Source organism: Canis lupus, chromosome 18, assembly GCF_003254725.2.
Source record: "Canis lupus dingo isolate Sandy chromosome 18, ASM325472v2, whole genome shotgun sequence".
NCBI classification, from domain to species: Eukaryota; Metazoa; Chordata; class Mammalia; order Carnivora; family Canidae; genus Canis; species Canis lupus.
Window position 1 is genome coordinate 9,282,308 of NC_064260.1, and position 15,947 is coordinate 9,298,254.

Consider the following 15,947-nt stretch of genomic DNA (forward strand, 5'->3'; position numbering starts at 1 on the left):
ACCCATTTTGGCTCCTTGGTAAGTAGACTTTGTAAGTTTATTTGTGAATTCGACTATTGTACTAGAAGTACAAAGGGATATAATTGAGATAAACTAAAAACATAATAAATGAACTAAAAATATACCATTTTCACAAGGGAAACCACAATTTTCTAGGCTATGTTCCCTAGAGCTAGAGAATATACTTCTAATGAGCTTTGAGTAATCACATAAATTGAAAACCTAACCTTGTAATGCCTGATAGTGATCTAAACTACTTAGCTATGTTTTGTATTATACCACAAAACAGTGGTTTGTTCACGAAATGTAACAAAATATCTTGTGTTACTCATACTTTGGCCTTAGGCTTACATGTGTTGAAACCATAATCCCCAACGTATTTCAGAGTATGTTTGGACAACCAAAGTTACTCTATGAAAATGACCCAAAAGGAAAACCCTATTCCATTAAAAACACAAATTGCTAAGAGTTAAATGTTTAAGTATTGCCTAGAGTGTATAAAGAAGATTTAAAATCTAGTGCTCATTTTTCCCACTTAAAAAAAAAAAAATGAAAAAGGAACTTTCAGGAACCATACAGGAAAGTTGTAAATTAGCTATATCCTGATCTACTTCATATCTGTTGCATTATGTAATGCAGAAGAAATGAGATATTGCAGCCCAACAAAGGGCTGTTTGATACAAGAGCTTCAGACACAGAGAGAAAGAGGCTACCCTGGTTGGCTAATATAGACTTGTCAGCAATGTCAAGGTGATGTCAGGGGTTTCCAATAGACATCACAGTTTGGAGATACTCAAGCCCAAATACCTGAAGCCCATCTTGGGAATGTTTAGCGACATTATCTAGGCTGAAAACTATGGTAGTTAAGAATGTCAGCAGTGGAATCAGATAGAAACTACATTTAAATACCAATTCTGTAATTCACTGGGTCTATGATTCTAGGAAAGTCCCTTCACCTTCTTCCTTCACAGGGTTGAGAGGCTTAAATGAGATGGTATATGTAAAATACTTAGCAAATCTCCTGGTACCTGGTAAGCCTTCACAAGTAGTAATTACTTTTATTATTGTTATTTTATGTTATTTATTATGTTATTTTATTTTATTGTTATTTTATGAATAATCACTAGTGCCATTAGTAACTAATATGGTACCCCTAAATATTAAGGGATCAATAAATGCTTAGTAAATAAATTGAGCTTTGGGGCTAATGGCTGGAAATATTACATTGGTCCACTTATTTATAAAAGAAACCCTCTAAGAACTGCTATTAAAACTCTGGGAAGGATTGGGTTGGTCATCAAATAAGACTGGGAAATCTAAGTTAAACAAAATCAGTATGTTCTTTCCTGCAGAACTTCTCAGAGCCTTTAATGAGACAAAGTGAATTATGAATCTCCTAAAAAGACACAGCCCGCAGTGCTTCTTAAATTTACTGTGCAGTTTCCTCATCTATAAAACATAAAATTTTACAACATGATCTCTAAATTCCTTCCCTCCTTGTTAAGAGATTAGAATTCTAGGTATTTTCCAGAACTAGTTATACATATGAATAGAGATTAAAATGAACATTGATCTCCACCCCCTTGAGATCAAAACAAATTAGATCTTTTTCCATTTTCCCACTGCAAAGCCCACCCGAAAAGAACTGAATCTTTGATGCTTTATCAAGTATATAACTTAATCCTGCCTTTAACTTGCACAGGTCAAGTTCATCAAGATTTAAGTCATTTCTGATTGAATATGACTTTTTGAGAACATGCATTAGATGTGAAAGCTAACAGGTTCCATGAGGACTCGATCATATAGGAGCCCAATTTAAAAAAAAAAAACAACAAAAAAAACCTTCACTTTTTCAATAGGTTTCTCATTAAGACAAAAATGTTACCCAAATCCATATGCTCGACAACATTTAATATTTAAAAAGCAGGTAATGAAATTGTTACCTAACTCAATTAAGCAAAAGAGGAAGGAGTGTGAGACCTTGCATTTTTGCCTCTTTCCCTCTGTCCACGCAGACTTCCTGGGCTCTCTCACTGATCCCTCAGGCCCCAGCTGGCAGATCCCCAGTCTCCCTGTAAGCCATCCATTTCCCCTCTCTGAGCTCATGACCCATATTTCCGTCTACTTAGGGCACATCCTTACGTGCAGTCACCGTGAATTCAACATGCCCCAGGTTGAATGCCACACTCCTGCTACACCAAAACTTCTTCTGCTCAGCCTGGTATCACTATCATCCACCAGCCAAACTGCCTTCATTCCTCCATCTTCCTCATCCTCCACATCCAGGTCCACCTCCTAAGCAGTTGTCCAGTTAGTCCCTTTCCCAGGATCCCCATTCTTATTTGTTTTTCCTTTTCTATTTCAACAGTTTCTTAAATACTGTAGATACATTAACATTCCTCCACTCTCTATCCATCCTCTACCTTCCTGAGAGATTTCCACAGTGAAGAGCCGTCATTCCCCCTCCTGGCTATAATCTTTCCCTGAGTCCCTTCGCCGGCTGTACAATCTAATCTGCTGGACCCCTTTCTCTCTTCATACCTTTTAATGTTGCAAGTCTAAAAGCCCCTTGGAGACTGAGCATCTCAAGATTCTTAGATATCTCTTCTCTCCTCGCTCTCCTAGGGCTCGACACCACCCTTCACAGTGCCTGGTATATAATAAGTCCCTATTAATGTTTGTTAAATGACTAAAAAAAACAATGCACGAAACCCAAATAAAATGTTAAGCCCTGATACCGGAATAATAATGTTTAGAAAGAGCTAAGTTAAACATAAGGGAAAGCATTCACATATGCCAAAATCTTCCACTCTCCCCCAAATATGCCACGTTAAGTAGAAAATGTGAGTAAGCAACTGATTCTTCCTCTGACTCTATTTACTCTGAGCACAAAGACGTACTTTGATGTGCTGTGCCATTGAACTCCGTGCCATTGCAACATGATTAAAGACACATTCAGCACAGGGAGGAAATGGGGGAGTATGAGGTTGACCGGGGTAGAACATGAAATGAGTTTTTGTTTGCTCAGATTAGACTTAAAATCACCCTCAAAAACTCAAGTCTCTGTTTTCATGACCATCATCTTAGACCAGCAGAGCATCACCCCCAGAAGAAAATCTGCCCCTGTGTTGGCCTAAGCGTGACATTCCCCAGGCCAGGTGCTGCGCGGCGGCCGCATGCGTTGCTCTGCCCAGCAGAGGGCGCGCAGCCCCCAATACCTTGCCAGGCCAGGCCACAAAACCGGTGGAGCCAGGGTGAAGTTGTTCAATAAACCAAAGCCTCCAAATCCGGGTCAGCACACCGACCTCCTGTCCTTGCCTGCTCCCTGGCGCTCTGCTCTCAGTGAGGTGTCTGTGAACTTCCAGATCTCAGGCACACCAGTTCTGTTCACTCAGGAGTGTGATGATTTCTTGGAAGAGAAAACCTCAACTCGCTCTGACTTAGCAGGACAGCTACAGAAAAGCATCCCGTGCAGGGTATAACCCATATCCTACTTCCTGATGCCTTCCTTCTAAAGAGTGAGAGAAGGGAATGTAGAGGGAGAGGTTTTCCACATGCCCCTACCCCCTACCCCCTACCTGAAGAAGATTATTTTCTGCTCTTAATGATTTAGTTTCAGATAGTTGAGGTATCAGAAGTGTGACATTAAGGTCACCAGGCTACTAAAAGGCTGAGTGGGGGGAAAACTCCTTCCTCTGAGTAGATATTTACATTTGATGAGGGTTAACTATTAGAAGAGGAGAAAGAGTATCACATACTCCACATTCTAGAGACAGATGCTTCTGTTGTTACGAGTAAGGGCCAGCGATCTAGAAAGGCAAAATAAAAAATAAGTTGAACAGATTCATGTGGTTCTCAAGGAAACCCACAGTGATTCATTTGAGGAGAACAAAGGAACATCACAGTCCTTATGGGGAGACTGTTAACCCCAAAACCTGCTCAGAGGGAGTAAATAGCAAGGGCCTCTTGTTAATATGCAGAAAGACTGTGTGGGAAAATTGTCTTTTCCCTTCAAAATACACCTCAGGCAGACACGAGAGGTCCATAGAGAATTTTACCCCTGCACTGGGCTTGGGGTAATGGGGAATGGCTGTTGGAAGCCCACAGGTGCTCCTGCCTGGGGACAGAGTGGGGAGCAGGGAGTAGGGAGAGTCAAGCTTGATGTAGCCCGTGGCCAGTCCTACTGTGCAGTATGATCTTATCCCCATGCCAGAAGAAACCACTGGAGAGTTTTAAACAGGGAGTGATGTGATCGGATTTGCATGTTGGGAAGATCACTCTAGAAATGGAAGACAGTGTGGCAGGTTTATGTACATCAAATACAAAATGTTAAATTTCATATTTATTAATTCTGATAAGGCCTTGAAAGATCATAGATTAATTTTTGAAAACCAAAATGTAGCAAGTAAGAATGGCAAGTTTCTTCCATTTCCAGTCTGTTTGCCTTAGCCTGGACCCCAGGCCCCTCTGCCTTGTACAACCCTAGGGGCCAAACTGCAGAGCCCAAGGTCTAGAGCCAGCTGAACTCAGCATAAAATCTCAAGTGATCTAACTTGCAACACTACTTTCCAATTAGAAAAGTACTATTTATTATACAGGAACTTAATTTAATTTCACAAATACTTATGGAGCTGCTATTAGGTTAAACCACTGTACTAGACTCTGCTGAGAACTCTGAGATTAATCAAATGCAACCTCTGTCTTCTAGAAACTCACAGACTTCTTCAAATCAAGTAGAGAGGAAAGCACTCTTTTATGGGTCATCTTTAAGGCAAATAAACATACCGACGAAAGCACTTTTTGTTGTCACTGTGCATTTGTGTCGTTTGTATGAACACATAGTTTGAATATCAAAAAAGTCAAACTTAAATCAATATTTTTTCCTATATTCTTAAATTATATTTCTCCTAAAAGCAGAAGCTGGATATCCTAAAAAAGCAAAACAAAACAAAAAAACAAACAAAAAAACACGAGCATGAAACTAGAAAATAACTGTAAGTGAATAACATACCTAATTCCTCTTAAAATTTACATTCTCAAGAAGCTCAGATGAATGTTTTTTGTTCCCTCACACCTATTTATGCTTAAAATAGTGATGCCAGCCCAATGATTTCAAAATCCTGTTGTTACTACAGGTCTGAGAAGCAGCCATGCAGGGCATTAGGGAGATTCCTGTCACTTTTAGGAAGCAAGTGGGCAAATCCTAAGGGCATCAGTTCTGTCAGAAAGGATGATGGGGCCAATCTAAATAATGGCTAGGATGGCATTGCTAAACCCCGGAAGGGGGACAAAGTGTACCTGGAAATGACTGAAGTAGATGACAAAAAGAACTGAAGATGTCAGAAGATAAGGAAATGGTTCTAGTATATTTTCATGAGGCCAAGAGGACTTCCTACTGCCTCAGTAACTCACATTTTTGAGTTTGTTTGTTTGTCCTCATGCCTGGAGTAAATATAGCCATAGCTTGAGAGTAGACCTATATCCTCACCCTATATTATAGCAGACAGGATTAGGAAACAAAGGAAATCTATTTCAGTCAGCAAAGTTGAGTTGGGATTATTTAGTAGGAACCACGTCTGAAATCCTAAGTATTGTTACATGAAGAGGCCTTCAAAATAATGACATCAATTAACATTTTCGTTTCCGTGCAAAATTAAAATCGTATGTCTACAAAAGGCCAAAGGAACTATTTCTAATTAGATATGCTAGATGCTTTAAAATGAAAACTTCCAGGCAGAGGGCAATTCTGGATTTTCAAATGCACATTGAATTTGGCGACTGGAATGTGTAGATCTGATTTTGTGTGATATTTTCTAGGCTTGGGCTTTGTGTAGCAGAGCTGCTATCCTCCAACACTGTAAGAGTGAAGAGTGAGATACTGCAATAGTCCACATCATGGAATTTTGTGTTAATGAACCACAACATGAAGCCAGGGTATTGTGTGGTTCACATAATTATTTCCGTAACACACCTGAGACCTTCTGAAAATGCTTCTAAGCAGAATTATTGTATCACTCAGAAATCCATTACACCAGCAGTGCATGGATTTGTGGCAAAGACACACATGCTGGGGTGGTCACGGTTCACAGGGGAGCCTGGTGTCTGTAGGCCCAAGATCTCTCCCTTTGGTTCCTGGTCAGATGGGTTAGGAGCTTCAGATCCACACAACAAGACATAAGATAAACTTGAATAACAAGGAATATTGAGAGTGTACATCCAGATGCCAAATACTATATGTTTCTGACTTGTGTCATTATTACCCTGGAAGCTATTTGTTTCCTTTTGTATCATCCAGGCTGGTGTGTTTGTTTTCTTGCTACCATGAGCAGTTCTGTATTTCGTGTAAACATGTGACCTAAAAAACACAGTACTGTCCTCCTCATTCTTTCTGGAATTGGCAGATTCATAGAATCCCATGTATTTTGCTATTAGAATGACAGAGGTACATGTCATGTTTCCACCAGAAAAATATTGGAACAGAGTACAGAACACAGGTACCAAAAAGTGCATGGGAATACCATACATATCAAAGTAAAGATGGTTTCAAAACAAAACAAAGCTGTCTTTAATTAGAAAGTCCTGGGCACCATGCTCACCTCATGGACATACCTACTTCCTTTACACACAATGAATGCCCATTCAACTGAATCTAATCCATAAATTAGGAAAAAAATCTCTGCCTTGACTCTAGAAGTTCTGAATTTGTATGCCCAGTTGACCAAGAAAAGAAAGGTGGTTTACTTTGACTTTAACAAATTCCACTTTTCCCACAAAGTATTTGAGGTTTGATTTTTTTTTTTTTTTTTTAAGTAGGCTCCACACCAGGCATAGAGCCCAACACAGGGTGTGGAGCCCAATGCGGGCTCCAAGTCACAACCTGGAGATCAAGACCTGAGCTGAAATGAAGAGTTGGACGCTTAACGGACTGAGCCACCCGGGTGCTCCCCCGGGTGCCCCAAGGCTTGATTTTTCGAATCACATGGGAAGTCAAGTACGAAGTCTCCTGTGTCTCCTCCCAGAGCAAAGGGAATGGGGATTGTTATGACTTCATTCCCTAAACTTCTGTGAATGCCCTGGAGAGTCAGCTGATGCACAGAGGTTCCCTCATAAAGCTTGTGATATTTGCAAAATTAATATCTTGGATGATATCCTGCAAATGATAACCCATTCATCTAGCAACAAAGACATGTTGGATTCCGGAGGGGGGATTTTTTTCAGCATATCCTTTTCAGTTTGGTTAAAGATGACTTGCATGAAGTAGCGTTTAGATGTGCAGGGATCACATTTATACACACCTGATGAATGGGTAGATAAGAACTCTGGCTTTTATGCTTCTATTGTTGGATTTCTTTTTCTTTTTTTTTTTTTTTGCTTTTATTTGTTTGGAGGACAGGTTCCTGAAGATGAATAATAAAATGGTTTTGTATACACATCCAGGAAGAGATTGTGACAGTACCTGGTGTAGCTTCCCTACAAAGATATATGCAGGGACCCCAACACCACATGGGCACCTTGAGGGAGTTTGAGGAGCCCCGGTGCCAGCTCTTTTCCTGCAGATGCCAGGATTCCTAGAGCAGGCCCTGGTGGCCACGTAATGCACTATCCCTAACTGTGACCCTGGGGTTTGGCCCCGAGCAAAGGCATGGGGGGGGGCCGAAGTGGGAAAAATAAGAGTGCGACTAGAAACCAGGAATTATTCTAGTGAGTTGACATGGTATTTGAGCTTCTTATGTATTATCCACAATTGTAAGCCTAGAGAAACTTGATTTATAAATAAAAAACCGTTGGGTTTCAAGTGTGTTTCTAGAAAGAGTAAGAGAGTCTTAAGAAAATTAGATGGGCAGTTTGGGGGAAGAGAAAAAAAGGACTTGTAATCAATAAGGTTACTAGGATTACTCAGAATCACAGTCACACAGGAAATCTTGTAAAATGAACCCATCCTGAGGAGGGCTGAACAGCCTTCCGAGGGGCCAGCTTTGGTGCCGAAGTTAATGTAACCCCCAAAGCAAAAGCAAGTAAACCACTGCAATTTGGTGTAAAAAGCATAGCTATCATCTAACCTCCCACGCTTCATTTCCTCGACTTTAAATAAAGACATTCCGAACCCTCCAATTTATAGTCAACAACCTAATTTCCTAATTAATGAGAACGCACAAGCTACCCACAGACTTCTCAAAACACTCCCCCACCCCCACCCTAAGCTGTGGTCTCCTACAGCAAGGACAGTAAGGGGTGGCAAGCCCAGCTCCAGCACCAGCTTCTGAGGCTTCACTGAAAGTATTGGTTTCAACCTCCCTTTCTTGCATCTGACCACAAAGCAGAGCTGCTTCCTGTGGCTTCTGAAATGAGCGGCAGGAACAAGAGACCACATTTTATTCAGAGGGAAGTGAAGAGGAAGGTGAGCCGCATTCAGGCTTCGCTCACAATTTCACCTCTGCAGCTGCCATCACGTTTAGAATTATGGATGGAAAACAAATATGGTCTCAGAGATGATGAAGATGACCTCTTTGGGAATCACTATTCCTTTGTTGGTTTTTTGAAAATCCAATATGCTCCTTCTTTCCAATTCAGCTTAAAGAGAATACTCTCAATTCTAGAAGTCACGTATCACGTGTGAGAAGTTTGGAAATCGGCACGCTGTATACAAAGATACTGTGTTTTGGATGGCAGTTGTCATTCAGCAGTCAAAGTTATCATCTTCTATCACCTGCTTTTCCATCAGATTTCCCAAGTCATATCCTACAGTTATTTCTCACTGCCCGTGCATCCCAACAAACTCCTTTCCAGATGTATGTCTCATGAGATCCTTGCCTGCTCCAAACACCCTGGATTCACCATTTCCTTAACAATTTCATGTCTACTCAAACAGACCTTCTCCTGTTTCCTACTAGGAAAAAAAAATTCATGAACTTTGAGACTAAGCTTAATTATCACTTCTATGAAGCCTCCTTTCAATCACCTTTCACAAGAGTTTCTGGCTTTACAATAATTACATAGTCTGATGTGTATTAGAATTTACTGTGTATGTTTCTGTCTCTGAGCAAGGGTCAAGGCATTGATTTCTTCATCAATGGCCAAGATCACTGGAATCTCCCTGATGAATCATGCCTCTATGATCTACTGACAGACTAGAACATCAAGTGCTCAGAGAGGGACCTGCTATGGACCCATACTTGGGAGAGAGGTATGGTTTCAGTATAGTGGGTGCTGTGGTCCACTTATCCTTTCACACTGCTACAAGTGGGCAACAGCTAAGGGTGTAAGCAGGCATTGAAACAGCTGATGCCTTGACATGTGGCACTACTTGGACCTATGGGGGGGATCTGGACCAGCAAGAGTATTATCATTCTAGAGGACAAAAAAGCTACTTTGTGAGAAACTACCAGCACACTATGTGGCAGACATGAAGAAAAGGCAGTAGTGAACTGATGAGACTTTTCAGTTTTTTAATGACCTTTTTGGATAAAATAAAACACTCCATTTTGGGGGACAAATTGATGGAGAAGGCAGATTAGATAGTGTTTTGAGTGTTCCAAGGTTAGCTGGAAAAATAAGAGAAATATTAGCCGTATCCATCAGGATAGGCTAGATGATACTACAGTAACAACCCCAAATCCCAATGGCTTAAAACAACAAAGATTCATTTTTCTCATGTGCTATATGATGACTTTGGGTCAGTAGTAGACTCTGCTCCTTTTACTCACTCAGGGACCCAGGCTGACAGAGAAGCTACCATCTCAAGCATTTACCAACTCACCATGCTAAAGGGAATGAGAGCTGTGTAGGGTCTCAGGCCCGATATTTAACACTTTGGCTTGGTAATGACATACGCCCTGTGTTCACAACAAGTTGGCCAAATCTAGTCACATAGTCCCATCTCACTGTAGGAGAGCCAAGAAGTGCAGTCCTACCATGTCGCCAGAAGGCAGAAAGCTGGAAATATTTGGTAAACAGCACTGATGACTACCACATGACCTTATTTGTACCCCAAGCTTGTAAAGTAGAGCACAGTTGTTACAATAAATTGAATTGTATTTTACTGAAATAGGTTTTCCTGTTGCTTTAGTTTAAATGAATAGAATGCATATTGTTCATAGATGTTGTGAGAGTCTCTGCATCCAGTTTGAAAGAATCTAGAAAAAACCTACTTGAACCTGAAGTGGCTCAAGTGGACAGTTATTATCTTGAAGAACTTTTGCTAAGGAAGCCTACCGAGACCTGCTCCTGTTGTTTGATAAATACATTGAAAAAAAATAATCCAGCTACTAATAATCAGATTTTTACAAGTTAAGAATTTACTTTTAAAGGAAGGAAAGTCTTATGGAAAACAAAGATCAATTAGAATGGCAAAAATCTACGAAATCCAAGTCCCTCATCTTCCACTTTCCTACTACTTAACTTCAGAGCCTCATAAGCTTATGTATTCCGGTTTTTCTATCCAGATACAGATAAAATTTTTTTCATTCAGTTATCAGATATCCATCTAACATCCACTGGATACAGGCACTGGCTGGACTTCATTCATCTCTTCATTGGTAATACAGATGAAGAGAAAAAAAAAATTGCATGACCCCTTGACCTCATGAATCTTTTTAACCTATTTACCACTAGTGATCAAAATGACTCGTTTCTAAATAATAGGATGTAGTAACACGTTATAAACATCATATGAAAATTACTAAGACTTGGGATCCCTGGATGGCGCAGCAGTTTGGCGCCTGCCTTTGGCCCAGGGCGTGATCCTGGAGACCCTGGATCGAATCCCACGTCAGGCTCCCGGTGCATGGAGCCTGCTTCTCCCTCTGCCTGTGTCTCTGCCTCTCTCTCTCTCTCTCTGTGACTATCATAAATAAATAAAAAAATTAAAAAAAAAACAAAAAAAAAACAACAAAAAAAAGAAAATTACTAAGACTTTCTCTGGTGTGTTAAATGCACTAGTATATAAGCCCTGAAAGGGAGGTAATAGGCAAAATAAGTGATAGGGAAGATAAGGAATATGAGAGGCAAAGGAACACTTTGACACCTTAGTACAGCAGCTGCAAGATCTTCATCCATCCCTGACCCCAGGACCCCCAGCGTGCAATGAAACACAAGTCCATGTAAAAGATACATAAAGTCAAACCTGTCAGTGTGTGGCCCATTCATGAAAATGAAGCCTCACGTTTGCTTGCTAGCTCATAGGATCTATAAGGGTACTCCTTTGGCTTCCTGGATATTCGGCTTAGAACAATTTGCCCATGTTTTAAAGACTCCAATTTCCTAAACAATGTAAGAAGATTTACACTGCAGTAGCAGCATGCAACATTACCAAAATGTTCTCTGTATCAACGCAAAAGCAGTTCTAGAATTTTCTCCGTGCCTCTGTGGTCCTTTTAATATTGGTGGCACCAACTTGTCTTCCAAGGACTTGGTGTACTCCCAATGCCTATTGTAGTTTTATTTTTTAGCTATTTTTGTTGGAAGGAGTGAGTAAACTATTAAAATACAAAGGATCCTTTTAAAGCTACAAAGAAAATGTGCAAAAAGCAATGAAAAGGATAAGAAATGATTTCTAAATTAAACCGTTTGTTTTATTATTAACAATAACAATAAAGTAAGTCACAGAGCCCATAAGTCCTCCCAGATGAAACATCTGCAGGATTCTCGGGTCTGAAAAGAACCTTAGCTTATAAACATGTCAGTCATGTTCTGAATATAATGAAGATTTCACACTACATGGAAATGTGACTATTTGCCCTTCAACATGTCCAAGATTTAGTGTTATTTTAAGATGATTTTCCTTCCAATTATATGTCCTATTTAGGACACTTTTTTCCATCAACTTTAGGCGGGGGAAAGGTACCAGTAATTGCTTTTGACGAATATAAATTGTTTTAAGCAACTAAGTTTAAGATCATAAGCTACCAACTATTGGTATAAATTCTAAATCCTGGGCAGCCCAGGTGGCTCAGTGGTTTGGTGCCACCTTCAGCCCAGGGACTGATCCCGGAGAGCTGGGATCGAGTCCCACGTTGGGCTCCTTGCAGGGAGCCTGCTTCTCCCTCTGCCTATGTCTCTGCCTTTCTCTGTGTGTCTCTCATGAATAAATAAATAAAATCTTAAAAAAAATTTTAATCCTAACCACCTCACAGATGTGAATAGGCTATGTAAATAGGCTATGATATATATATATATATATATATATATATATATATATATTTTTTTTTTTTTTTTTTTAATTTGAGAGAGAGAGACCACAAGCAGACCCAGAGATTGTGAACTGAGCTACCCAGGCACCCATAGGCTATGTTATATTTTAACCTTTGTTAGCAAACACTATGTCCATATTTTGGTTACCACATTGCACTTTAAACAAGTTATGACTGCCAAGTGATCCTGAGGCAGAAACTGGTGATAAAGCTATAGCTAATTCCTCACATTACATTGAAATTTCATGGTATTCTTCTTTTCCATGGCCAAGAAGAAAGGAAGAAGAGACAGGAAAGGAAAGGAAAGGAAAGGAAAGGAAAGGAAAGGAAAGGAAAGGAAAGGAAAGGAAAGGAAAGGAAAGGAAAAGGAGCATATCTTGTAGCCCATGGAGATACACAACATGATGTGAGCTGCCAAAAGTTCCTAAAGTTTCTCCTTTTCCATGCCTCTGTCCAAGAAGTAATATGAGGCCTGGTCCTCTGCCTCTAACATGTCAGTCTTACCAACTTCAACTTGCCAATGAACCACTCCCAACTTTCTATGAAATGCTTTTCAAGGTTCACAGGCTCAACTCCATTTGCTTCTCCACCCAAGGCATTAATGCTCATAATAATATATTATAGCAGAAATTAAAGCAGCACAGTACATTTCCTGAAGCGTCCACAGATGGGACGTGGTAATGGAAAGAATGCGGCCTTTAGCGTCATACAGATCCATCACTTTGCAGCACTATGACCTAGGTCAAATAACTTCACCTTTTTTAGGCGCCCATTTTCATCAACCATAATATGGAGGAGAATAGTTTCATCACAGAATTATGGCAGATGGCATCGAGGATAAGATATTTCAAGATATTTCTTCTTTACAATATTAAGTATATGGAGAACATTCTTTTTCCCAGTGTCTGACCAAAAAATTCCTTCTTTTTTTCATTATCCAGGCAGCAGGCTCGTCCAAGGTAGGAATGATTCAGCAATGACACAGAAAGAGGAAACTGTCAATAAACTACTCCAAGGAGAAAGGATGCATTAAAGGTGTCATCTTCATTCTAAACCCAGCCGAGTGGCCTGACAGCCTGGGATGGGCTGGGGAAGCCCAAGCAGAGGAGACTTTGGGTTTCTTGCCCTATTTCCACCAAAGCAACTGTACTTTGCCCTGTTTTATCCCAACTGTGTATAAGGGTAGAATTACGAAATGCACCAATGATAGCCTAGTTACGAATTCTAGTTGGTGCCACATACCAGGCTGAACTCCTGTGAAGGAGGAAGGCATCTCCTCAGAAAAGGACAGCTGTTCTCACCATGAATAAGCCTGGGAAAGTTTCAGAGTAGGCCAGGCACATCTGGGGCCAAGGTTTGGCCCTGATTCCCAGGCTGGAAGCTGAGTGGCTGTGGTGGAGGAGGATGAGCTGCCCCTGCCATGTGGGGGAGGCTGAGTGAGGTTGGCATTGGCCTAACAGTCTGGACTGGGTCTGGACTTGGGCTTCTTTCCAGAGTCATTCCCTGGGCTATCTTCTCCCACTAGCACCCCTAGATCTCGTGTGTGTCTCATACAAAGTGATGCAGTAGGCTTTGATGGACCCACATCCACCTTTGGAGAAAAGTAATACAATGTCCTTCTTTGGAACCCAAAATGTGGAGTGGTGGTCACTCACTGGGAGAAGGCATCTAGCCTAGCATGCTCTCCCAAGGCAACCATCTGGTGACTTGAAGAGCCTAAGCTAGATAAACAGGAAACAAGGAGAAGGAGGTGCTGATTCTTGGGCATGCATGAGGCAGAAACAGGAAACAAAAACAAAAGCAAAAACAGATTAACACTTTTACAGCATTATATGTGCCAAGTGCTAAGTGCTTTACAATTATTTACTCCTTTAATCCTCACCAGAACTCTACTAGGTAGATATTATCCTGACTTTTCCAAGAAGGAAAGTGAGGTATAAGGAGGTTAAGTAACTCATCCCAAGTAGGGGAATTGAATTGTTAAAGAACATTTTGAGACAGGCTGATTTGCAGCCATTTGACAGGTAGGGGCTCCTGCCATAATGACTGGGTATGAAAGGCAAGCATGATTGTATTTTACAATTTTGCTAAAGGGGATGATATAGTGGGATTTTACAGACATTTTATTTGAAAAAAATGGTTCTGAGATTTTTTTTAACTCAAGAATTTATTTAAGATTTTTTTACTACTCTTTTAGAACATTGTTGTCAAACTTCCTTACCCATGAACCACTCGGACAGGCCAGACTCGTGGGGTGACAACTCTGCATATTTCCCTTTGCCAATGCCCATTTTCCAGTCACTATCTAAATCTACTTATGGGCCCTGCAATCATCATCTGGGGAGTACTGTTCCTACCTCTCTGATGCTGGTTGCTGGGCATGAAGGAGGGTCTGGGTTTGGAGAGGCAAACAGTTAAACCAAGAGAGACACCTGCTTGGATCTCTTGAACTCTAGAACCATGGCAGAGTTGGGGCATTCAGCTACTTCTCTGGTCTGTATTCCAAGGCCAATTCAGCCTCTACCGCCCTGACCTACTAACTGTTCCAGGAGCCACCTGCCTTCTCACCTGGCATGTCCCTCATAATCTTTGTCCTTTTCTCTTTCTGGCACTCAGTCACTTAGAGCCTGGCCCATAGCTATGCTTCTCTCACAGACTCTGATCTAGATCACCTGGCTCTTAACTGTGACCTTAATTCCAAGCAGGATATTTCACGTAGCTTCTTGGAGAGCTTTTTGATGTAAATACAAATGGAAAAATCACTGTTCATAACTGAGAAATGTGTGGAACATTTGACTCTGAACTTCAGTCACCATCCCCAAGACCTAAAGATCAGGCGTAGTAATGAGCTGAAGACCATCCTAACCTCCTTGGTAATGGAAAAACAATAGTGAATGACTGCTACCTTACACAGATTCTTACTCTCTCTTTCTCTCTCTCTCCCTCTCTCTCTGTCTTTGGGATACATCAAAATATCTCCTTAAAACCACATTGAAAATGTTGCCTAACTCAAGGTAAATGCCTCACCAGGAGAACCTTGGCAGAACCCAAATACAGAATCTAAAATCAAATTGGAAAGCCCAAGCAGAACTTTCCTTCAAGTTTACTACACTTTTTCCAAATATGACACAGGGTCCCACTCCATATACATCTCCCTAGGCTAGTAACCTCACTTTTAGAGTGTACAAAGGCCTTCACCTCCTTATTTCCACTAGCTCTCCGCTGTAAGCTCTTTGGCCACCAGTCCTCTGTCCAGAGCTTCCAGACTTGATCAACGTGAGATAATACACTCTCTCTTCCAGATAACCAGTGATTTTAGGACTTTACATATTCAAAGATGGAAATCCATCATTATTTTATCTTAATCTCTGCCTCAAGGGAATGACAGAGACAATGGGACCAGATCCCTACTTTGGGGCTACAGTTATCTGTAGCTAAACTGGTCCAGCTCATGACTATTGCAATTAGCAATTCACAAAAAAAGAAAATGACCTTAATGAAAATCAAACCCAACTTCTCAACAAGGATTTACATCTGTCCATCAACATTACCAAAGGTTTGCCTTCCAATGTAAGCTTGATACCTCCTACCACACACCTAAATAATTCTGTCCTTTCACAATTTTTCTCTATTTTGTGAAAAGAAATAACTAGAGATGGGTAGAAAAGGCCAAAGAATATATCCAAAATGCTTTAAATCTAGTAGAAGATCTAAAAAAGAAATCATGAAATCAACAAAGTTACCATTTTGTTTTCTGAT

At 40.6% G+C, this 15,947-nt stretch overlaps 1 protein-coding gene across 2 annotated transcripts in view; it reads right to left on the reverse strand.

Annotated features, from left to right (window-relative positions):
- SUGCT (succinyl-CoA:glutarate-CoA transferase) overlaps positions 1-15,947 on the reverse strand; it is a 713,960-nt gene that overhangs the window by 237,419 nt on the left and 460,594 nt on the right. The window lies entirely within an intron of this gene.